This window comes from Myodes glareolus, chromosome X (genome assembly GCF_982192425.1).
Source record: "Myodes glareolus chromosome X, mMyoGla1.1, whole genome shotgun sequence".
NCBI lineage: Eukaryota > Metazoa > Chordata > Mammalia > Rodentia > Cricetidae > Myodes > Myodes glareolus.
In genome coordinates, this window is record NC_142053.1 from 85696875 (window position 1) to 85720848 (window position 23974).

Sequence of the window (23974 nt, forward strand, 5' to 3'; positions counted from 1 at the left end):
TCCTTGTGCATATGTGACATGTATGTCACCTTGAGTAAATAAATAAATTTTTTTACAGTTTTTTTAAACAATTTATTTATATATTGGCTTCTACATGCTCTTACATTTATGTAAAATATTTATACATATTCTTTACAATTTGTACATATATTAAATGGTTATATCATAAACAGTATTCTATGGAATTTTATAAAAGAAAAATCAAGTAGGGGAAAATTACTTATAAAACATTAACAAAAACCCATGATATTGAGGAACGAGAAGTTCTCCTATTCATGTTCATTGGATTTTCTCAACTACTTATTTTTGGTTTCCTTTATTGGTGTTGGCCCAGACTTCTCATCCTCTATAATAAGATCATCAGGTCAGAAAAGCAGTGGATCGCAAGGCAACTGTGGAAGGGGACCTCCGTCTGCAGGAGGGAGACGTGTGCTCCGGCTGTCAGCCCGTGGCAGATCAGGAGCCTCTGAAGGTGGGAACACAGCCACAGACTGTCAGTTCTGCTCTCCACCAGCTCTGCAGCACAGCCTTCAAGTTCTTTAACTTTCCTATTCTCTGGGAGGGGAGCATCTTTGAGAGAATACTGACCGGCCTGATGCTCCAAAGCAGGAGGCCACCAGCTCCTCCTCTCCCTGCAGCCTCTCCCTCATCTGGTAGACAGCTGAGGGAATGAGAGTGGAGGTGGGTGCTCTTGAGAAGGCTCACTGTCCCTTCTCCCAGGAGCTCCTGGGCCTAAGAGTCAATGTGGCTACCCACCTGGGGTAGCAGAGACAAAGCCCTGGCCTTTCCTGACTTACTCTTCTCATATAAAACATGCCTTACCTGAACGAGGCTGGAGTGCAAAGACAGTGCTGACCTTAGAGCAGCATAGGACAACTGACCCTGCAGGCAGCAGTGGGTAGGTGGGGTCTACTCATCCGCCCTCCCTACCAAATGGAACCTGTGCTGGCCTACCCTCCATGCACCTGGAGGGGGTAGGACCCTCCCTACCTCCCCACCTACTGTGAGCACTTGAAGCTAGGCAAGTAGGGGAGTGAAGACTTCTGTAGGCAGACAGGGACCCCAAAGGACTGAAAGAGTTATAAAAAGATATATTTTTTATTCTGGCATATTTCATATATTTAAGAAAGCAATTAGTATTAATTATCTGATATTGGGGAAGAACTTTGAAGATCATGGGTAATGCATAAATTATGATTCTATGTAAAATATCAGGAGGAGCAACCCCTATTTCTCCATTCAAAACCTTGATAAATTTAAGCATTTTCCAAAAATAGACATTTTCCATTGGGTAACTAATATGTGTCGAAATGAACCAAAGAAGGTTATCCCCAAGTAACTATTCATTTAGGCTGGCTAATGGCAGAAACAGGTTTTTGTCAACTTATTTCTTTTTTGGTTTTCTTCCTTTCTTTTTCTCTCTTTCTTATGATAGGGGAAATAAATGGAATTGCATTGCTCAGGTCAGAAGAAGCACTTCGGAGTTCGCGGTGAGTTCCGTCCAGGTCTACATAACCGGGAAGCAGCCGAGGGCCTGCCTCAGCTTTTCTGTGATCGTTTCATAGAACTGCACTTGCTGCTCCAGGTAGAGGCGGATGACGCTGTTGTAATCGTAGATCCGGTTACTGTGGAAGTGATTCATCTCAGCTTGCAAAGCATAAGACATGGTGCGGACTCTCTCCACCATCACCTGCTTGTCCTGGGGGGTGATTTTACTAGTTGTGACCAGCTTCTCACTTTCCTTCACTTTTTCTATTGCTCCCTTGTGAGCTCCGATGATGTCTGGGAAGCAGTCAAGACTATTATGATATCTTTGTGTAGAACAGACTATAAAGGGGGAAGAGTGAATTAGGGAGACCCATTAGGAAAGCATTGAAATAATGTAAGTGACAGCGATCTTGGTGAATCCATCAAAGGCAACAACTGTAAATGTGTAATAAAGTACACAATTTTAGTATATGCTACAGAATGCCATCTTAAAGAAGTCTATCTTACTCATTATTTTGGTGAATAAAGAAAAGAAAACAGGCAAAGATGACTCCAAGTCTAGGGCTTTCTGTGTAAGTTAGTGGCTGGTTTTTGAAATTCCCCATAGTTCTGAGTTTGGACGTCTTTATAATGGCAGTGGGTAAGTTTTGGAGATCCTTAAAAGAGGCATGCAATAGACAGATCTGTGTTATATAAAATTTATTGGAACTATATGAAGGACAGATTGGGAAAATGACCTACAAGAATTAAAGGCTTCACCTTTGGTTTCGACAACAGGACATTAGAATAGTCTAGATAGGAGTTTATAGGAATAGGAATGAATGGACAAAATGGATAATCCAGCAAGTAGACACATAAGACTTTTAATCAAAGGAGAGATTTTTTTAAATTTTAAACTTTAAAATATTTTCGAGATTTTCATATATGAATACTGATTTATATCATTTCAACCCCTCCTTCTGGTCCCCTCCAACTACACCCATGTCTTCCCCCCTTTCCAAATTCATGATACCCCTTCTCTTTGTATATATGCATATATATAGCATTTCCATAAATATGTATATATTTCTATTTGCTGTTGCTCATATGTATATGTATTTAGGGTTTACCATTTGTGATGGATAACCTAGCAGATGGCCTGTATCCAAAGAAGATGATTCTTCCTGTCTCAGCAGTCATTGACTGTAGTGCTTCATCTAGGAGTAGGAACTTGTGAGATTTCTCCCACTCTCAGCATATCAACTGGTGCTACCACTGTGCATGTCTTGTTTAGTGACTATATTGTTGAGATTTCATGGGTTCAGTTGCCTTGTCATATAGCGAAGATATAGAAGACTCACTCTGCTAGCAGACCATCCTGGTCTTTTGGCTATGACAATTTTTCTTCCCCCTGTTCTGAGATGTTCCCAGAGCCTTAGGTGCAGGTGTTCTGTTGAGGATGTAATCATTAACTGGAGCTGTGTGGCCAATGATCAGTTTTTTTCCCGCAATTTGACCAGTTGTAGATTTCTATAATGATTTCCTACTCCCTAAAAAGCATCCTATTTGGTGAGGGATGGACACTACACTTGCCTGCGGGTAGAAGGCTAGGTATTTAGAGTGCAGCTAGAACATATAGATGGAAAGTGGCAGTAGTGGGTTTTCCTCTAGGAAAGATCTAGAAAGATCTCACCAGCCAGGGGTAGTAAGCTAGGTTTACAGTACCAGGCAAGAGTTCCTTCCTGTTGAGCAGGCCTTAAGTCCAATTAGACAGCTGTTGATTACCCCCAAGACAGAAGTGTAACTATTGCAACCTTGAATATATTTTGTCATCCTGGTCATTGTTGGGTATACAACTGGTAGGATACTGATAGCTTTTCCTCCTTGGCAGCTTGCATAGAAACTTTAGATACTATGAGAGCTAGCTAGTCCTTAGGGAAGAGGCTTCCCAGTTACATCTAGCTTAATTCTTCCAAGTCCTGTATCCTAAGTGTGTTATCTTTATAAATAGAGTCTTACCCTCAATCTCTAGGAGGAAATCAAAGACAATAGCAATAGCCTATATTACTTTGAGAGTTTTTTCAAATCCTTTGACGAACAACGGGAAGAAAGGTCTTCCAAGCTTAGCATCAGGATTTTTTTTAAAGTTTATTAAATTATGAAAGTTTTCATTTCCGCCCACTCCCCCCTCCCCCTCCTCCTCCCTCTTCATCCCTAAGAGCAGTCAGGGCTTCCAGCCCTGTGGGAAGTTCAAGTTCCTCCCCACTCCTTCCAGGTCCCTGAAGGTGAGCATCCGAACAGACTGGATCCCAAAAGTCCAGCACATGCAGAGGAAACAAGTCCCAGTGTCATTGTCAATGGCTTTTCAGAAAGGCTCCGGACCAGCCACAATCAGAGATCCGGCCACATTCAGAAAATCTGGTTGGATCACATGCTCGTTCAGTCCCAGTCCAACTGGCCTTGGTGAACTCTAATTAGATCAGTCCCCTTGTATCAGTGGGTGATCGCACCCCTCGCGGTCCTGAGTTTTTTTCATGTTCTTCCTTTTTCTGCCCCTCATTTGGACCATGGGGGGCTCAGTCTGATGCTCCAATGTGGGTCTCCATCTGTATCGCCATCCATCGTCAGATGAAGGATCTATGGTGATAAGCAAAATCTTCATCAGTATGGTTATAGGCCAAGGCCAGTTCAGGCACCTTCTCCTCGGTCTAGAGAACAGTCTGGGGAATCTCTCCTTGGACCTGGGATCCCATTTATAATCAAGTCTCCTGTAAACCCTAAAATGACTCCCTTAGTTGAGATATATTCTTCCCTGATCTCATATCCATCCTTCCTCCCTCCCCCCATCCCAGTCCACCTAGCTTTCCCCATTCCTCCCCTACTCCCTTCTCTCTAACCCTCTCCCCTTCCAACAACCCTCCCACCCCCCCATGCACCCGAGGTTACCTGGGACTCTTGTCTATTTCCAATCTCCAGGCAGATAGCTACATGATTTTCAACAGGTTCACCTTCTTATTTAGCTTCTCTAGGATCACGAATAATAGGCTCAAAGACCTTTAATTATGGTTAGAATCCACTTATGAGTGAATACATACCATATTCCTCTTTTTGGGTCTGGCTTACCTCACTCAGTAAAGCGTTTTCTATTTCCATCCATTTGCATGCAAAATTCAAGATGTCATTGGTTTTTACCGCTGAGTAGAACTCTAATGTGTATATGTTCCACACCTTTATTAACCATTCTTCTATTGAGGGGCACCTAGGTTGTTTCCAGGTTCTGGCTATTACAAATAGTGCAGCTATGAACATAGTTGAACAAATGCTTTTGTGGTATGATAGGGCATCTCTTGGGTATATTCCCAAGAGTGGAATTGCTGGGTCCTGAGGGAGGTTGACTCCCAGTTTCCTGAGAAACCGCCACACTGATTTCCACAGTGGCTGCACAAGTTTGCATTCCCACCAACAATGGATGAGTGCTCCCCTCATTCCACATCCTCTCCAGCATAGGCTATCATTGCTGTTTTTGAGTTTGGCTATTCTGACAGGTGTAAGATGATATCTCAAAGTTGTTTTGATTTGCATTTCCCTGATCGCTAAGGACATTGAGCATGACCTTAAGTGTCTTTTGGCCATTCGAAGTTCATCTGTTGTGAATTCTCTGTTCAGTTCAGTACCCCATTTTTTAATTGGGTTAGTTAGAGTTTTAGTGTCTAGTTTCTTGAGTTCTTTGTATATTTTGGAGATCAGACCTTTGTCTGATGAGGGATTTGTGAAGATCTTCTCCCAGTCGGAAGGTAGCCTTTTGGTCTTACTGACAGTGTCCTTTGCTTTACAGAAGCTTCTCAGTTTCAGGAGGTCCCATTTATTCATTGCTTCTCTTATTGTCTGAGCTCCTGGGGTTCTGCTTAGGAACTGGTCTCCTGTGCCTATATCTTGTAGACTACTTCCCACTTTCTCTTCTATCAGGTTCAAAGTGGTCAGATTAATGTTGAGGTCTTTAATCCATTTGTACTTGAGTTTTGTGCATGGTGATAGATATGGATCTATTTTCATTCTTCTACAGGCTGACATCCAGTTATGCCAGCACCATTTGTTAAAGATGCTTTCCTTCTTCCATTGTATGCCTTTAGCTCCCTTGTCAAATATCAGGTGTTCATATGTTTGTGGGTTAATACCCGGGTCTTTTATTCGATTCCATAGGTCGACTTCTCTGTTGTTATGCCAATACCAAGCTGTTTTCAATACTGTAGCTCTGTAATAGAGTTTGAAGTCAGGGATGGTAATGCCTCCAGAAGTTCTGATGGAGGAGGGTTATCTGTCTATTGTGTTATTTTCATTGGTCAATAAAGAGACTGCCTTGGGCCCTTGATAGGACAGAAAATTAGGTAGGCGAAATAAACAGAACAAAATGCTGGGAAGAGGGCTATGAGCCAGACGCCATGGAGCCAGCCACCAGGTCAGACATGCTGATTCTTTTCCGGTAAGCCACCACCTCGTGGTGCTACAGATTATTAGAAATGGGTTAATATCAAGATATGAGAGTTAGTCAGTAACTAACTCTCTAGAGATAATGGGCCAGGCAGTGCTTAAATGAATACAATTTGTGTGTTGTTATTTCTTGGACTAAGCTAACTGTGCGGGAGCTGGGCAGGATGAAAAGCAGGCCTGCCTGCAGCTCCTCATTACAAATGGTGCCAACGTGTGGACAACTGTATCCACATAAAGCCTGAGACAGCTTGGAAAGTAATTCTAGAACAAAATAACAGCATTATGCATGGTTTCTTGGTAGCAGCAATTTCTCGGGTCTGCTCTGCTTGCTAGAGGCAAGCAAGTGCCCTCATCTAAGAGAGGCTTCCTGACTCAGCTTTAGCTGCAAAACCTTGCAGCTCTTTTAAGAGGTCCTGCCGCGAAGCACTTAAATGGTGTTGATGAAAAGCTGAACGGAAAAGCAGGCCTGCCTGCAGCTCCTCACTACAAAGTTCCTTTATTGTATAAGATTGTTTTGGCTATCCTGGGTTTTTTGTTTTTCCATATAAACTTGATTATTTTTCTCTCAAGGTCTGTGAAGAAGTTTGATGGAATTTTGATGGGAATTGGGTTAAATCTATAGATTACTTTTGGTAGAATTGCCATTTTTACTATGTTGATTCTCCCAATCCAAGAGCAGGGGAGGTCTTTCCATTTTCTGGTATCCTCCTCAATTTCTTTCTTCAAGGACTTAAAGTTCTTGTCAAATAGGTCTTTCACTTCCTTGGTTAGAGTTACCCCAAGATACTTTATGCTATTTGTGGCTATCATGAAAGGTGATGTTTCTCTGATTTCCCTCTCTGCTTCTTTATCCTTTGTGTATAGGAGGGCAACCGATTTTTTGGAGTTGATCTTGTATCCTGCCACATTACTAAAGGTGTTTATCAGCTGTAGGAGTTCTTTGGTAGAGTTTTTGGGGTCGCTTATGTACACTATCATATCATCTGCAAATAACGAAAGTTTAACTTCATCCTTTCCAATTCGAATCCCCTTGATCCCCTTATGTTGTCTTATTGCTATTGCTAGGACTTCAAGCACTATATTGAAGAGGTATGGAGAGAGTGGACAGCCTTGTCGTGTTCCTGATTTTAGTGGAATGGCTTTGAGTTTCTCTCCATTCAATTTGATGTTAGCTGTCGGCTTACTATATATTGCTTTTATTATATTTAGGTATGATCCTCGTATACCCAATCTCTCCAACACCTTTATCATAAAGGGGTGTTGAATTTTGTCAAATGCTTTTTCAGCATCCAATGAAATAATCATATGGTTTTTTTCTTTCAATTTATTTATATGATGGATTACATTGATAGATTTGCGTATGTTGAACCAGCCCTGCATCTCTGGGATGAAGCCCACTTGATCATAATGGATAATTTTTCTAATGTATTCTTGGATTCGGTTTGCCAGTATTTTATTGAGTATTTTGGCGTCAATGTTCATGAGTGAGATTGGTCTGTAATTCTCTTTCTTGGTTGTGTCTTTGTGTGGTTTTGGTGTCAGCGTAACTGTAGCTTCATAAAAAGAGTTTGGCAATGATTCTTCTGTTTCTATATTGTGAAATATATTAAGGAGTATAGGTATTAGCTCTTCCTGGAAGTTCTGGGAGAATTCTGCATTGAAACCATCTGGACCTGGGCTTTTTTTGGTGGGGAGGTTTTTGATAACAGCTTCTAATTCTTCATGACTAACAGGTCTATTTAGATTGTTCACTTGCTCTTGATTTAACTTTGGTAAATCGTATTTATCTAAAAACCATCCATTTCTTGTACATTTTCCAACTTTGTGGCATATAAACTCTCATAGTAAGATCTAATGATTCTCTGAATTTCCACTGTGTCTGTTGTTATGTCCCCCTTTTCATTTCTGATCTTATTAATTTGAGTGATCTCTCTCTGCCGTTTGATTAGTTTGGCTAGGGGTTTGTCAATCTTGTTGATTTTCTCCAAGAACCAACTTTTTGTTTCGTTGATTTTTTGGATTGTTTTCTGTATTTCTATTTTGTTGATTTCAGCCCTCAGTTTGATTATTTCCAATCTTCTACTCCTCCTGGGAGAGTCTGCTTCTTTATTTTCCAAAGCTTTTAGGTGTGCTGTTAAGTCTCCAATATATGCTTTCTCCGTTTTCTTTAATTGGGCACTTAGCGCTATGAACTTTCCTCTTAGAACTGCTTTCATTGTGTCCCATAGGTTTGAGTATGTTGTGTCTTTATTTTCATTAAATTCAAGGAAGACTTTAATTTCTTTCTTTATTTCTTCCTTGACCCAAGGATGATTCAGTAGTTGACTGTTCAACTTCCACACATTTGTAGGCTTTCTGGAATTCGAATTGTTATTGAGTTCTAACTTTATTCTGTGGTGATCCGACAAGACACAGGTGATTACTAATATTTTTTTGTATCTGTGTAAGTTTGCTTTGTTACCGAGTATGTGGTCAATTTTCGAGACGGTTCCATGAGCTGCAGAGAAGAAGGTATATTCTTTCCTTTTTGGGTAGAATGTTCTATAGATATCTGTTAAGTCCATTTGATTCATTACCTCTAGCAATCTCTTATTTCTCTGTTGAGTTTCTGTTTGATTGATCTGTCCATTGGTGAGAGAGGTGTGTTGAAGTCTCCTACTATTAGTGTGTGTGGTTTGATGACTGCCTTGAGTTCTAAAAGTTTTTCTTTTACATAAGTGGGTGCTTTTATATTAGGGGCGTAGATATTCAGGATTGAGACTTTCTCCTGATGAATTGTTCCTGTTAAGAGTATGAAATGTCCATCTCCATCTCTTCTGATTGATTTTAGTTTGAAGTCAATTTTGTTAGATATTAGAATGGCCACACCAGCTTGTTTCTTGGGTCCGTTTGCTTGGAAAACCTTTTCCCAACCCTTTACTCTGAGTAGATGTCTATCTCTGTGGTTGAGGTGTGTTTCTTGTAAACAGCAGAATGTTGGATCCTGTTTTCTTATCCAGTCTCTAAGTCTGTGCCTTTTTATAGGTGAGTTGAGTCCATTAATATTAAGTGATATTAATGACCAGTGGTTGTTGATTCCGTTTATTATTTGTGTGTGTGTGTAGTAGAGTTTGTGTGTTTCTCTTCTTTGAGTTGTAGTTGTGAAGGGTCTCTAGATGTCTGGGTTATTGTAGGCAGTGATGGCAATGTTGGATTCCTTGGGTTGTGATTTTCCTTCTATTACTTTCTGTAGGGATGGATTTGTGGCTACGAATTGTTTAAATTTATTTTTATCCTGTAATATTTTGTTTTCTCCGTTGATAGTGAACGATAGCTTGGCTGGGTATAGTAGTCTGGGTTTGCATCCATGGTCTCTTAGTTTCTGCAGTACCTCTATCCAGGATCTTCTGGCTTTCATGGTTTCCATAGAGAAGTCTGGTGTAAGCCTGATAGGTTTACCTTTATAAGTCACTTGACCTTTTTCGTTTGCAGCTCTTAATATTCTTTCTTTAATCTGGATGTTTTGTGTTTTGATTATTATATGGTGAGGGGATGTTTTTTTTGATCCAGTCTATTCGGCGTTCTGTATGCTTCTTGAACCTTCATAGGAATATCGTTCTTTAGATTGGGAAAGTTTTCTTCTATAATTTTGTTAAATATATTTTCTGGGCCTTTGATCTGTAGTTCTTCTCCTTCTTCAATCCCTATTATTCTTAGATTTGGTTTTTTATTGTGTCCCAGATTTCCTGAATGTTTTGTGAAGAGAATTTGTTGAATTTGCTGTTTTCTTTGACCAGAGCATTTATTTATCTATGGTATCTTCAGAATCTGAGATTCGTTCTTCTATCTCTTGTATTCTATTGGTTATGCTTGATTCTGTAGTCTCCGCTCATTTACCTAGGTTTTCCATATCCAGCCGGTTCTCGTTTTTTGTTTTCTTCATTGCCTCCATTTCAGTTTTCAATTCTTGGACTGTTTCCTTTACTTGTTTGATTGTTTTTTCTTGGTTTCTCAGGGTATCATTCACGGATTTACTTATTTCTTCAAACTTTTTGTTATATTTCTCATCCATTTCTATACTCATTTCTTCAAACTTTTTGTTATACTTCTCGACCAGTTCCTTCAGGGAGTTATTCATATCCTGTTTAAGGGACTCTTTTGCTTTCATAATGGCACTTTTTTCCACTTCATCTGGGTTAGATTGATCAAATCCTTCTGTTTGTAGGGTCGTTGGGATCTGGTGTTTTCATGTTGTTTTTCAGATTGTTGGAGGAGGTCTTGCCTTGGCGTCTGCCCATCTCTTTGTTCAAATGCTCTCTATTGGAACTTCTGGTAGCGGGTCAGGTTCCCTTATTGGGCAGGGAGTTCACTGATAGAATGCCTACCTTTCCTCAGGCAGGCTATTGAAGCACAGGCACTTCCTCTTTCTGGGATGGGCCTACAGAGCAGGCCCAGTGTGCAAGGCAGCTGAGCTGGGGAAATTTTATGGCCCCAGTGGGAGGGGAGAAATATAGAAATTTGTACCTGGATGGAAGCTGGGATGGCAGGCGGGACAGCTTAGCAGGGTGGAACCAGCACTGCAGGTTGACCTGGGAGTCTATGGGGTCGGGGAAAGTCCTAGCTCCTCCTTGCCGGGCCCCTGCCGTGGGCCGAAGCACACTCACCCCTCTGATGGCCCTCTGGCTGGAAGCTGGGATGGCTGGCGGAGACGCTAGCAGGGTGGAGCCAGCAGAGCCGGCTGACCTGGGAGTCTATGGGGTCGGGGAAAGTCCTAGCTCCTCCTCGCCGGGCCCCTGCCACGTGCCTAAGCACACTCACCCCTCCGATGGCCCTCTGGATGGAAGCTGGGATGGCTGGCGGAGGCGCTAGCAGGGTGGAGCCAGCAGAGCAGGCTGACCTGGGAGTCTATGGGGTCGGGGAAAGTCCTAGCTCCTCCTCGCCGGGCCCCTGCCGCGGGCCGAAGCACACTCACCCCTCTGATGGCCCTCTGGATGGAAGCTGGGATGGCTGGCGGAGGCGCTAGCAGGGTGGAGCCGCATCAGGATTTTTTTAGTCAGTCTATGACTCTTTGAGGCAGCATTATCAATACAAATGGCATAACTTCACTCAAACTCCTCTTTCTCTACCACTCTCGCCCTCCTCTCCCTCTCTCTCTGTGTATATGTGTGGGTATGTGAGTGTGTTTAGGCATGACATATACAAAGCATGTATAATATATATGTGTTTTTAAGAAAAGATAATGTTGCTGTATGACTTTTTCAGAATCCTTAGTATTACTTATCCCTCTTCTTCCTTTCCTCTCTCTATTGTCTTCCATCTCCCCTTCCTGTACAAGTCCCTCTATTTTTCCATTCATTGTACTTGTGTCTTACTATCCCTTCTTCAGAGCTCCCCCAACCATGGTCCCTTTTTACTTTCCTGGTTTCCATGGTTACTCTAGGTTATATACTCACATCTAAAGATATAGAATAGAGGTGCACAAATAAGAGCAGATATTCTAGTTGTCATTTGGGGTATCTGAGTTACTTCACTCAGTATAATACCTTCTAGCTTCAGCTATTTTCTTACTAATTTTACATGGGGTTACTGAAAGCTTCAAGAGAACAATCATAAGTCACATATAAAGGGAAGCCTATCGGAGTAACAGCTGATTTGTCAATGGAAACTTTAAAAGCAAGTAGAGTCTGCAAAAATACACTTTACTGTCTAAAAGATCATGGATGGCAATCTGGACAATGATATCTAGCAAAATTTTCCATCATAATTGAAGGAGAAAAGAAACTTTTATATCACATAAACAAGCTAAAATAATTCACACTCACCAGAACCTCAAGCCGTACAGAGAATACTGGAAACAATACTTTGGACTGAAGAGAAAAACAATCAAATCTAAGAAATGGTAGGGAAAATGACTTGTAATTAGTGAAACACAAGGTAGGACTAAAAACACAAATAGCAAGGAAAAACCAAGAGCATCATGATAGCAATTCACATGCACTTAATTTGGGTTTTTACTGTTGTGATGAAGCACCATAACTAAAAGCAACATTGGAAGAAAAGAGTTTATTTCAGTTCACACCTCTAGGAAACAGTCCATCTGGAGGGAAATCAGGACAAGAACTCAAGCAGGACAGGAACCTGTGGCAGCAACTCCGTCAGAGGCCATGGAGGAGTGCTGCTTAATGGCTTGCTCCTCATGCCTTACCTAGCTTCTTTTCTTTTACTGTCCAAGTCCACCTGCCCAACAATGGTACCACACACAGTGATCTTGACCCTTCTACATCAATCATCAGTTAAGAAACTACACCACAGGCTTGCTCACAGGCTAATCTGGTGGGATCATTTTATCGATTGAATTTCCCTCTTCCAAAATGATTATAGCTTGGGTCAAATTGACATAAAAACCAAGCAGCAACACACACTAATTTCAATAGTATATTTGAATAATAATGACCTCAATTCTCCAATCAAAAGACACAGGATAGCTGAATGAGTTAAGAAACAGTTCTAATTTTTTCTGTGTCTACAAGAAGTTCATCTTCAGCCGGGCAGTGGTGGCCCATGCCTTTAATCCCAGCACTTGGGAGTTTGAGACCAGTCTGGTCTATAAGAGCTAGTTCCAAGACAGGCTCCAAAGCCGCAGAGAAACCCTGTTTCAAAAAAAAAAAAGAAAAGAAAAGAAAAAAGAAAAAGAAAAAAAGAAAAAAAAACCAAGAAGTTCATCTTCAAAGATAGGCACCACATTAAAGTGTATGCTGCAAAAATGTACTTCAAAGGAAAAGTAATCAAAAAAGATCAAGAAAGGATATTCCATTATATTCAGGAAAAAATGAACCAAGAACATGTTATAATCCTGAACATACATGTACCAATTACCAGTACACTCAATTTTATAAACCTGGACTTAAAGACACAGATTAACTCCAACTCAGTAATGGTGAGTGGTTTTATTATTCCCACTTTATATAATGGACATATAATCTGGACAAAAAATACTTCTACCTTACGTACCAGACAAGGAAGGGAAAATCCCGGAAGGCTAAATGACTTGGTTAATGTCACAGATATAGAAAGGGGCATATAGTCAATTCTCTCCATTTGCTCCACTACTAGCTGACTATTCTTCATTAAGATGAAGTTCAGTATGATGGCAATGTTAATTGTCAACTTGTCATGATCTTGAGTCACTTGGGAAGAGATTCTCAATAAAGTGTTATCTAGACCATGTTGACCCATGGGCATATTTGGAGGTATTAGCTTGATTATAATTCACTGAAGTGAAAAAAAATCTGCTCATTGTGTTTAACATTCCATAGGCAAGGTACCCTGAAATGTATAAAAATATAGAAATCCAGCTGAGTACTAGCATACATGCATGAATTCATTCCTCTTCATGGCTGTGGATGTGATGTGATCAGTGTTTTTCAAGCTTTTGCCTCTGTCCCTTCCTCACACCAAGAGTCTATAACTTGGAACTGTGAGATAAAAGAAATAAATTTTCTCCTTTATCATTTTATTTTCATGGAAATGAAACTAAGACACCTAGCTTGGTACTCATTTTGGGAAGATGGCCTTTTAAGGTTCCGAGATCAGGGACTTGCTGCTGGGAATTTTATTGTTAGCGATTCAAAAATATGTAAGCTTATGCTATCAATGGTTTGGTGTAAGGGAGAGAAGTGGGTTTGTCCTGACCTTTTGGAAATGATCTCAGGAAGAAACGGTTGTTTTAAAATGCCCTTATTGATTTTGATTTTAGAATAAATGAATTAGAGAAGGAAGAAAGACACAAAACTTTATAATCTATTTAATTATTTGTTTGCTGTATGAGGTATCAAAGGAATCTGTGCCAAGGGAGTTGTGTGAAGAAAAGTGAGACTTGGGATCAAATCTTTCTGTTGAACTAGGCTAGACCTCACAGAGAAAAGGAAACTTTCGCTTTTCCAGTTTATGTGGACTCTTACAGTTTCTTTGCTCATTTCTACTTGGTTTCCTAACAGAGAAAGTGGAGGAACTGGTCCCCAAGGAAGGTAAGTATATGTTTCCTTAAAGAGAAAGCTGCAAATCTGAAAAAAGTGAGGCTTGAAAGGCTCTTTAAATAAATGAAGCACAATAGTTGGTCTTACAGTTGTGTTTAAAATAAGGGCAGATCACAGGAGAGCACTTCCTAAATAGAACCCCAGCAGCACAGACACTGAGAGGAACAATTAATAAATGGGACCTTCTGAAACTGAAAAGCTTCTGTAAAGCAAAGGACATGATCAACAAGACCAAACGACAGCCTACAGAATAGGAAAAGTTCTTCACTAACCCCACATCAGACAGAGGTCTGATCTCCAAAATATACAAAGAACTCAAAAAAATGGACACCAAAAGATCACATAATCCAATAAAAAATGGAGCACAGACTTAAACAGAGAACTCTCAACAGAAGACTCTAAAATGGCTGAAAGACACTTAAGGAAATGTTCAACATCCTTAGTCATCAAAGAAATGCAAATCAAAACATCTCTGAGATTCCATCTTACACCTGTATGAATGGCCAAGATCAAAAACACTGATGACAACTTATGCTGGAGAGGTTGTGGGGAAAAGGGAACACTTCTGCATTGCTGGTGGAAATGCAAGCTGGTACAGCCCCTTTGGATATCAGTGTGGCGATTTCTCAGAAAATTAAGAAACAACCTTCCACAAGACATAGCAATACCACTTTTGGGTATATATCCAAAGGATAATCAATTGTATCACAAGGACATGTACTCAACTATGTTTATAGCAGCATTGCTTGTCATAGCAAGAACCTGGAAACTACCAAAATGCCCCTCAACCGAATAATGGATAAGGAAAATGTGGTACATTTACACAATGGAGTACTACACAGCAGAAAAATAACAACATATTGAAATATGCAGGCAAATGGATGGAGCTAGAACACATCATTTTGTGTGAGGTAACCTGTGTGAGGTAACCCAGACTCAGAAAGACAATTATCACATATTCTCACTCATAAGTGGTTTTTAAACATAAAGCAAAGAAAATCAGCCTACAAATCACAATCCCAGTGAACCTAGACAACAATGAGCACCCTAAGAGAGACATACATGGATCTAATCTACATGGGAAGTAGAAAAAGACAAGATCTCCTGAGTAAATTTGGAGCATAGGAAAGGATTGAAGGGGAGGGGAGAGGCAAGGAGGCGAGCAGGGAACAATGTAGAGCTCAGTAAAATCAATTAAAAAAACAACAATGTAGCAATTTGTTGCTTTGTCTGCCTAAGTCACCCCATTAGTCTAATACAAAGGTGAACTGCCAATAGCTAGGCAGCAGAGGGATTGTTGGGGCTGGTGTGTAGACAGAATAGGTAGGAGGAGGAATCTAGATTAGATGAAGGAGAGAGAAGAGAGAACAGGGGAAAGGAGAAGACGTCTGTGGGCAGTCAGCCAGACACAGAGTAAGACATCCAGAGTGAAAGAAAGGTATAAGCGCCAAGGTAAAATGTAAACAAAGAGAAACAAGTTAAAGTAAGTTATAAGAGCTAGTGGGACAAACATAAACTAAGGCTGAACATTCACAACTAATATTAAGTCTCTATGTCATGATTTGTAAGTTTGTTGGTGCCTGAAAAGAAAGTCTGCTACATAAATATGACAATTCCTGAGGATATTTAACTTTAGTAGCAACGTCTTATATTTAAGAATTAAAAAAAAAAGGTGAACCAGGCACCAGCTTCACAAACCTGCTCCCTGCCTCTAATCCAAATCTCCAGATTAGGCAGCAGGAGAGGAGACACTGAGTGTTGTGGAAATTCATTCAGCCAATAGCCTTTTGGATACTGGCCCATTTGGGCATGGTCTGCGGTACTATAAGAGCAGATAAGAAGCTTGCTCTCTCTCCTGGGTGGTGGTCAGAGATCTGAATGCAGCTCCCAGCAGGCACAGAGCAGAGGATCAGGGCAGTTCTCTCCCTTGTTGCTTGTGAGTGTTCCACAATAAATATCTGGCATCCCCCTTTTAAAAAAGAATTAACTTGAAAATTATTGTATAGTGTGAAGGACACATTTCTTTTGTCTTTTTGAGATATAGTATTACTATGTAGTAATACTTACATATTGCTATGACAGGGTTAAAGAGTTACTTTGGAGGACACATTGTATCACATAATAACTATGTAACCTTGGATAGGTAATTCTAATATTGCTTCCTAAAGAGACAAATAGATTTCTAAGAAATCAGTTACTTTAGTAATAACAGTAAACCAATAAAAAAACCCAATGATACAATAGCCCAAGGTTGCTGAGTAGCAAACAAAATCATTTATGTGTAGGGCAGGAATCTAAACTTTGAGGAAGTGATCAACATGGAATGGATATTCCACTTTTATTACTTTACTACTGGAGAAACCACATTTGTGGAATAGCATTATGACACAGAAAATTATGGCTGAAATGCTGTTGTGATTTTTTAGTTATGCAAGTGTCTGTTACAAAGTGGGGAAAAGCCCCTAATGGAGAAAGTCTTTATAGCAGTGCTATTCACAGCAGCTAAGATATGGAATAAGCTGAGGTGTTAACTGACAGGTAAATGAACAAAGATAATACATGTATACACATATATACAGGTATGTTATGGAATCCTAAAAATAGAAATCTTGTCATTTATTTTATGACATGGGTGCAATTGGAAGTCACAGTATTAGGCAAAGTAAAATAGAGAAATACAAAGCATGCGTGTTTTCATTTGTATGTGAAAGCTACAAAAGTTAATTTCATAGAAAGAAAATAGTGGTCAAAGACCAAGTGTGTAGCACAATAGACCATAATACAGGACAAAGAAATAAGTACAGTCATCTCTAGCAATTTTATTGTCAACAAAAGTTCCCAAAATAAACATTTTAGAGGACAGACAGCATCTTCAACCAATGCCAATGAAAAACCTGGATATCCACATGTAAAAGATGAAACTTCACCCCTACCCTTTTCCTGTACAAAAATCAATTCTAAATGAGCTGAGAACCTTCGTGTCAGACCTCAGGTTTTGAAACTACTCAAGGAAAGCGCAGGGAAATACTTCACAACATAGGCATAGGTCAGAGATTTTGGAAGATGCCTCTAATAGCTCAGTAAATGAGAGCAGAATGGCCAAACGGGATTGTATGAAATTGAAAAAGTTTGTATTCAGCAAAGAAAGCAATCAACAGGATTTTAAATAATGCAAACAGTTTGCTATGCTTTTCAAGACATAATAAAATTAGAAAAACTAAGGCAATTTGCTAACGGTATAAAGGTTAGTTATGTAGAGCAAAGTAACCTAGAGTAGTAAATAGAGAAATACAAAGCATGCGTGTTTTCATTTGTATGTGAAAGCTACAAAAGTTAATTTCATAGAAAGAAAATAGTGGTCAAAGACCAAGTGTGTAGCACAATAGACCATAATACAGGACAAAGAAATAAGTACAGTCATCTCTAGCAATTTTATTGTCAACAAAAGTTCCCAAAATAAACATTTTAGAGGACAGACAGCATCTTCAACCAATGCCAATGAAAAACCTAGTAGAGCAAAAGTAACAGACAACTTACTTTTGATGCCATTCAGTTGAGAAAGCCTTTCCAACAAATGATTCTGTGGTTCTAGAACAACTGAATATCTGTACAGAAAGTGAGCTTTAACCCTCACCTTACATTATATTTGTGATTTTTATATTTCCCACTCCCCTCAGTGCTTTGCTCTCAGAACAGTAGGAATTACTGATATTTCTTTGGAATTGTACTTTTGCCATTTAGAGTACTTTAAACAAGTGTAACATGGCAGAATAGAATCACTTCAGGCAAGCTTCTTATGATCAGCATTATCTCTGTGAGATGGGTTCAAGTTGCACATATCTTTGTACACTTCTTTTTATTGATAAATATTATGTTATTATATGAATATGCCATTGTTTATCAGTAACTGTTAGATATTACTATTCTTCCATACTTGCCACATTCATTGATAGACATAAATGTTTGTAGATATGTGGTTTACGGGGAGATGTATCATTTAGCTGCCCCTTTAAGAGAACTTGTCTCAGGGAAAAGAGTTTCCTGCCAGGAGTATTAGAAATGATTTCTCCAATGGACTTTTGCTAGTGGTCTATGGATTGGATAGACTGAAGTATTCTCAGATTTTCAGTACCTCTCTTCTCTTACATGTATCAAACCTACATAAAGACTGAAGACTGTTTTGAGTATGGCTTTGAGTATTGCTTCCTTCTTCTTTATCATGCCTAAGCACTTCAGTGACTCTTTTATTCCTTTAGTCCTGTTTTGGCACCTGCTTTTATAATGATGTGAAATCATGATGTACAAGTGTATTGTTTTATTTTATGGTGTTCAAAATTTAAATTATTTCAGAACATGAATACTGTTCCACAACTAGTTGTTAGCCAAAAATGTAATTTATTTTTAGTGGCAAGAACATAAGAGCCAGAGGAAGAGGTCGAGCTGGGCAATTCTGCCTTTCAAGCTGTGGTGTTTCAGAACTCACAACAGCTGTGCTTAACGGTACACGGCCTATACCGTGTAGGCACTGGGAAAGTACCCGTGCTTCTTTAAATAATTCCTCACCTATGCTCCTGTCAGTAACTGTGATGGCGATCACTTGGTCACCAATAAATAAGTACAATATATAAAGAAGAGAAAGGGGAAAGGTGAGAGCGGAAGGGGGGCCAAGAGAAGGTAATGGGGCTGAATATGATCAGAGTATAATTTGTACATATGTAAAGATGGCAATATGACACATAATTAGGTATAATTAATACATTCTAATAAAAAATTAAAGTATGACTTTGATTTTTACAAAATTAGTACTCCTCACTTTAAATTGCTACTTGGTGAGCCATACAGCAGACATACCATGGTATGTCTTGTCATTTCCCTTTTACTGTTTCCAATAATGCAACTAACTTTCATATGCATACTCCTTTATGCCTATGTGAAAATGTTTCTTTTCATTACTTAGAAGCAGAAACTCAACAAATGATGCATATATCGCAACAGTTAGTGGACTAAGTTTATTGTTTAATTTTTGATTTATGTAAATATGTATAATTATGTATAGTTAGCTTATGTTTTAGTCCATACATTAATTTTTGGAAAATGTTTTCTTTTACTGTGCCAGTAGTTTTACTTTGCTTATGTTGGGCTTTTTTGTTGTAAAAAGCTTTTCATTTTAGTGATGTTAAGCTCACAAATATCTTTATATTTCTACATTTTATATCTTATCTAAGAACTTTCATTCTCCAAATTTATATGCATTTACTTATAAATTTATTTATAATTTTTTTACATTAGGATTTATAATTAATGTGGAATTACTTTTGCAAGTAGTATCAGAAAAGAATTTCTCTTTCTTTCTTTCCTTCTTTTTTTGCTTTTCAAGACAGGATTTCTCTGTGTAGCCCTTACTGTCCTGGAACTCACTCTGTAGACCAAGCTATCCTCAAACTCAGAGATCCACCTGTTTCTGCCTCCTGAGTGCTGGAATTAAAGGTGTGCACAATCACTATCCTTCAAGAATACTTTTTAAATGATGATTAAGTATTTCTAATTTATGAATTAAACTCAACTACTCTTTCCATATTAATATGAAATACTACTTTTTCTGCCATATAGCAATTCATATTAGCATCTGTACTTAACATCTCTTTATATCTTTATTTCTAATGTCTATTCCTGGTATCCTCTCAATTTAGTTCATTAATTAAAAATTTTTAGCACCAATTATAAAATTTCAGTTATTATAGTTTAAGTCTTGATATCTGGTAGGACATATCTTTCTTTGCTACTTTTATTTTCAATTTTTTGGCCAAATTTATGCATTTTCACTTGCAAATAAGTTAAAATGATCGTAATAATTTTATGTAAATAAAACCCTTAAAATTTATAGAGCAATTTGGACCGCATAGTCATGTTAATACTGAGTTGGTCTTTCCATGTCAATGCATATCTCTATACTTATTCAAATATTAAAATGCCCTTAAATAATTTTACAAGTGTTTGTTTCATATTAGTGCTCCATATATTGTTAGAATTGTGTCTAGACTTTTTATTTTAGACTTAGTTGACATAATAAGTAATATCTTTCTAGAATATTTTCTAATCGGAAATTGCCAATGTATATTGATTTGGTATCTGAACTCTTTTATGCACTGACCAGGCCTATAGTGTGAACTTCTTTTTTAAAAAAATATTCTTTTTACATTTTATTTATATATGTATGTGGGGGGGGGGTCCACATGAGCTTTTGCATATTGTGGCGATCCGAGGAAAGCTTTGGGCAGTCACTTCTCTCCTTCTACCATTTTGGTCTTAGGGATTAACACTGGTCACAACAGGAAGCATTTTTCCCCTTTTACGTGCTAAGCCCCTGCCTTAGTTAGGGTTACTCTTACTGTGATGAAACACATGAACAAAGGGAAGTTGGGGAGGAAAGGGTTTATTAGGCTTACATTTTCATATCACCGTTCATCACTGAAGGAAGGAAATACAGGAACTTAAGTAGGGCAAGATCCTGTGGCAGGAGCTGATGCAGAGGTCTTGGTGAAGTGCTACTTGCTGGCTTGCTCCCTATGGCTTTCTCAGCCTGCTTTCTTCTAGAACCCAGGACCACTGGTCCTGGATGACACCACCCACATTGGGCTGGTCCCTCCCTCATCAATCATTAATTAAGAAAATTCCTTACAGGCTTGCCTACAGTTTGATTTCCATGGAGGCATTTTCTCAATTGAGGCTCCCTTCTCTCTGATGACTCTAGCTTATGTCAAGTTGATAAAACTAGGCAGGACAACCTGTTCACTGGCCCATGTTGTCAGTTTTTAAAGCCCTCTTATGCTAGGCAAAACCTATGGAGCAAGTGAAGTTCTTCCTATATCTAATGAGTCAAAATAGTGACTCAGCTCTGTTGAGCACTGTTCTATGGATCCAATTCTCTTTCCAATAGAAAGGAAATCAGACTTTTGTTGATTCTAAAGATGATTACTATCTAAGAACTCCCTTGTTTCATTCACCTTGTGCTCCACAAAGCCTCTTACATACTGAATCACACTGGTTTACACTAAAGATAACAGTCTTCAGCTTTTTGTTTAGCCTTTTACTAAATAGTGAGAGATGCTTTGTTGCTACTGTTTTATGCATTTGAGTTTCATGATTTCTGGACAACTTCCTGGTCAGTTTCACAATATTATATTTCTGACGTTTTTGGTACACAGTAGGTGCTATGGAAATATTGACTCATTGACTTCAACTTCTTATGTAGTAAAATTATAAAATATAGCTGGGGCAAGTCCGAGGCACCCGTTCAGTAGTAGAACACTAACTGAGAATGTATAAGGCCCTGAGTTTGCCAGCACTGAAAAAATGCTGAGGATGGGCAGAACTAAAATAAAATTGAAACAAGTGTTCAAATCCTCAAAGTAGGCACAGAGCGCTGTATACTACAGGCATGGCATTGTATACAGAGTAGTAGTGTCACTATCTCACCTCCCGGGACACTCACTGGGCTTCCTTCAACTCTTCCCCTGTTCATCATATAGAAAACATAAAAGTGACGGGAGGAAGACACAAAAGAGATATCACTAGGTACAGGGCAAGCACTTTAAAGATAGGCTGTTTTTTTAGGCATGATTTTCAGGGTGATCTATTGGAAAATGGATATCAAGAGACTCATTCTCGGTAAGATTCTGAGGAACCTGTGTTGGAGCAGGTGAAAGGGTTAGCTTCTTATTCACAACTCCATTCTCTGACATCGCCAACCCTGTCCAGCCTGAACTTGGGGGTAAGAAGGAACAGAGGCTTACATCAAGACCACTGAAATGGAGTAGAACGTGTATGTTGGCCTGGGGTGTCTATTCTCTGAGCAGTATGTTTTTTTGAGGACATAGCATGATGGTCTACAGCTGGCCAAAGAAGCAGAACTGTGGCGTTCGAGCCAAGATCTTTTCTCATCAGAGGCAAAACTATAGTCGGGGCCAATATCTCTTCTAATTGTTGGCAGATGTGACCAGACATCCATTTTATTTTTAGTGACTAACTTGAAATTCTGAAATGTGAACTGTGTTTACTATAATTTGGAAAGTGTAACAGATATTTGAATGCTTAGCTCTTCAGATCCCAGCCCACCATCCTAATAGGCTCCCTGGTCCTCACACCCACTCACATCTGTAGCTCCTTTCTGCCAGTGGACATATCTCGAAGATGCTGTCTGAATCTCTGGATAAATCCTACTCTGTTTGTCTCCATTAGTGTGTTCTCTAAGTCTACTAGCTAACTGTTGGATCTTTTGCAAATATTTCTTAATGCACTTAAAGTATACTTTTACAGGTAGCATTGACGTTTCCTTTGTGTATATGCTCATTCCTATTTTATTTCTTTTCCCAACAACCAGCTACAATAATTAATTTATTATGTATGATTTCCTATTATTTTTATTATTTTAGTGTTTTCTCTTAGTGTTTTTTTTTCTGTTGCTGTGGTAAAATATCTTGACCAAAGCAATGTTGGGAGAAAGTGTTTACTTCGCTCTCAATTCCAGGTTAAAGTTCATCGTGACAGGGAAGTCACAGCAATAGGTGTTTGAAAAAAACGATCGCATTATGTCTACAGTCAAGAGAAAGTTGCACTTCTGACTTTCCTCTTGAGCCCCTAGGCTGCGGCTGGGGAGAGGGGTGTTTGTATTGGGGGAGGGGCAGGCAGGATGATGAGCTGGGCCTGCATCTCAGCAGAGCAGAGAGCCAGAGCCAGTGGGCTCCAGCAGAGGACTCAGCTCCTGCTGCGCTCAGCCTGCATGTGGGCGTCCATTTGCCTCCGAGGAGGGAGGGTGGTCCCCAGTGTTCCCCGAGTCTCTTCCAGCACCCACATGGTGGGGAGGATGAAGGCATGAGAAGCCAGAGAACAGTTGAGCTACTTGTGAGGACTGCGTGCCCTTTCCAAGCTGAGTCCTAGGACTCCTAGGCCCAACATGAGTGACATTCCCCCCCCCCCCAAAAAAAAAAACCTGAATGATTGCCTGGAATGGCCTGAGTATTTCGTGGCAGATTTCATGGCGGTGGTCTTTCTATCAGCACAAAGAAGCCAGGATCTGAGTTCCGAGGGTAGAGTCTGCATTGCGAATACAGAGGACGGGGTTGTTGGGATGGGGTACAATGGGATGACAAATAGATGCAGTGATAACCCGTTGCCCGGAGAAGGGATGAAAATATCCTTATGTGTGCCATGGCGAGCTAAATGCCATCACGAACCGAAGGGCTGATGTGAAGGGCTGGCGTGTGTGCGTTGCTTTGTTCCCATGTAATGAATGCGCTAAGCTCATCATCCGGGCAGTATGGAAGGAGTTATTTTCGTGTCGGATAAATATCATGACAGTGAAGAGACAATGGCTGCTAGGCTAATGTTAAAACTAGCTGGAGTCACGTTCAGGAAATTCACATAGAAGTACAGCAAGATCGTCACTGACTTTGATTCAATGCCTCAGTGAGTTCTACCATTAATCCCCAAGAAGAATAGGACTCCCTTCCTCTCAGAAGCTGCTGGTGCCTTTCATCTCCAAGTTGCACATAACTTTTCAATAGCCAGCACAGCGCACATAGACATCTAAAGAATAGAAAACCTTGAATCTTCTTTACTGTCCCTACTGTCAAATGGATCTGCATCTGTTTAAGCTGGTGATTTGGATTTGGAAATGAAGGGCTTGTCCACAGGGCTGGAGTGAAGCTCCCTCCACCTTCATAGCCTTTCTGGCCAGGATGAAGGGGACTCTACAGCAGAGTGTCAGCTCTCTGTTATGCACAGAATCCTAGCAGCCACACATTGGTGCTACATCCTTGTTTTGCATTCTTACCAGGGCTGCGCAGGCATACAGTAATGTGAACATCTGACCTGGAACGAGCTAGATGCAGCTGATGTGAAGGGCTGTAGTATGCATTGCGCTGTTCCCATGTAAGGAGTGCACCAAACTCAGCACCCAGACAGGTATGAAAGAAGGATGCCTTTAGGGAAAACAGAGGACCAAA

At 39.8% G+C, this 23974-nt stretch overlaps 1 pseudogene; it reads left to right on the forward strand.

Moving 5' to 3' along the window:
* Positions 1-22923: 22923 nt before the first annotated feature.
* Positions 22924-23439, forward strand: LOC125389214 (deoxycytidylate deaminase pseudogene; annotated as a pseudogene).
* Positions 23440-23974: the final 535 nt, after the last annotated feature.